This window comes from Boleophthalmus pectinirostris, unplaced genomic scaffold (assembly GCF_026225935.1).
Source record: "Boleophthalmus pectinirostris isolate CB_2022bp ecotype Guang Dong unplaced genomic scaffold, ASM2622593v1 HiC_scaffold_8, whole genome shotgun sequence".
NCBI classification, from domain to species: Eukaryota; Metazoa; Chordata; class Actinopteri; order Gobiiformes; family Gobiidae; genus Boleophthalmus; species Boleophthalmus pectinirostris.
Genome location: NW_026571515.1, coordinates 14,387,365 through 14,389,791, shown reverse-complemented (window position 1 = coordinate 14,389,791; position 2,427 = coordinate 14,387,365).

The following is a 2,427-nucleotide window of genomic DNA, read 5'->3' as shown; positions in this document are numbered from 1 at the left end:
GATAAAAAAAGGTTTAACTTTGGACAAAAGCCTCCAAAATGTTGTTGAAAGAAGTAAATATTTATTTTGGCCCACGACTTAATTTTGGCCTTCTGTGAATTTGAGTAATAAATAAATAAATAAAAGACACAGAGGAGCACACAACTCTCACAGTCCATTCAAAGCTTTAAAAACAAAAAATAAAATCTTAAAATAAATTCTAAAATTAACATGTCACAGAGTTTTTAGTCGGCAAAGTGCATTTTGTGGACGCTGCTCAGCCTAAATATGCACGATTTGTGTGTTAAACAAACAACAAAACACGACTTCAGGTCTGTTTGTGATGAGGAAACTACATTATAACATAAACATAAAATGACCTTTCAAAATATTGTTTATTTAAAGCCACAATATGTAACCTTTTAGCCAAAAAATGACTAAAATATAAAGCAAGTTGTTTCATTTTGGTTGCCTTTATTGCACTGAATAATGTTTCTATAGGTTTACTACTTTTGACATTTTATTTTATACATGAAGACATTAAATATATGTAGTAAGATGGATGGAATTATATAGCTACACATGATATTTTTGAATATTTTATAACCAAATTCTCAAATTAGCACTATAAAATGTAAAAACTGGTAAAACTGAATGAGACTTGTTAGAATTGTTATGATAAATTCTAAATAAGTAGCAAAAATACCAAGTGTCTGATGTCAAATAAGATATAATTATATTAATGTATAAATACAAGTAAAAATTTAAATATAGAAATGAAGTAATCCAGAAATATATCTCTCTGTATATACAAGAAGTCGTAAGGAAAACAAAGATAAAGCGAAGAAGATATGATGATTGACAGGACATAAGGTTATCTGTTACATAAGAGTGAGTTGTTGTAAAGTTGAGTTGAAAGAGGGTGTGTTTAAACTTTTAGACCTGTGTGATAGCAAGGGCGTAGCTTTGGTCTCAGCTGGTAGTTTACTTGATTAACAGATTAATTATATAATATTGTTTACTTTTTGTATGATGCACACTGCAAAAACCAAACAGCACATCTTAATAAGAAAGGGTAAAATGGGATCAGAAGTTGCGTTTATGTTTTATGAATTCTTTCCAAAAACACACAGAGTCTGGGCAGGTCCAAAATAAGTGAGAGGTGGTTTCATTTTTCAGTTCAAAAAATTTATTTATAAGGGAAGCCCCTTGAGATGTAGAATCTCGTTTGTGAGAGGGTCCTAAATAGATGCATCACGAATCTCGGACTTCCGGTCATCGCGCAATGCATACTGGGAAGGATTTTCTGAAAAAGTGAGCATCAAACCGTCATGTTTGTTTTCACAGTGGGATGCGTCTATTGTCAAAGCCGATTTCTTTTGAACCATATTACTTTTGTTTCTGGTTCTGATATTGTCATATTTTACTTGTGGGATTTGGACATCGTAATTGTGTGGTTGCTGGATGTCCTAACAGTGGAAAACGTCTCGAGAAACGGGCTTCGGAAGTTTGCGAACTCCATAAATGCAAAAGGGAATCAGATGTGTGTGACTGCAATCCTCTGTTCCTTCCCAACGGAATTGAAAAATAGTGAAAGGTGAAGGCGATGGGCAGGATTGATCCCTGGAAGGACCAAAAAGAAAACTGAACGTTTTGTATGTGGAGCGCCATCAAAGCGGGATCCCGTTTGTTAAGTGAGAGGTACAGAAGACAAACAGACTGAGCTGCACTTTCTTGTTCTTGTGGTTTTACAGCAACATCACGTCTTGGTCTCTTTGCAATGGAAGGTGTTTCTTGATGAACAGCTGGTGCCTTTCGCTTTGGCATTGACTTTTTAAATTTGTAACTGAGGTGGAGCAATCAGGATTCATCGGATTGAGCAGGGTAAGTTGTTCCATTCATTTGGAGCTCAAGACACCATCTTCAGGTGCGGCCCTGTCCTGCCGCTTCCCCAATTTATGCTCCTGGCTCCACTAATGACATCACTCTGTTGTAACCATGTCATCATATCACTGAACACATCTCAGAATGTCTAATAAACAAAATCTGAACTGAAATGTGTTAAATTAATAGTACTGAGTTTCGAAAAATATCGGAATAAATTTATCTGTTTGTTTATTAAAATAAAATGTCAAATATTGATAGAGACTATTTTGTCTTCCCCGCATATTGGTTGTGACTTCCGGTTTAGATCCAGTTTAGACCTGGTTCATTTCTGGTTTAGTCCTGATTTAGTTCTGGTTTAGTCCTGTTTTAGTTCTCGTTTAGTTCTGATTTAGACCTGGTTCAGTTCTGGTTTAGACCTGGTTTAGTTCTGGTTTAGTTCTGGTTTAGACCTGATTTAGACCTGGTTTAGACCTGGTTTAGACCTGGTTCGTTCAGGTTTAGTTCTGGTTTAGACCTGGTTCAGTTCTGGTTTTGTTCTGGTTTTGTCCTGGTTTAGTCCTG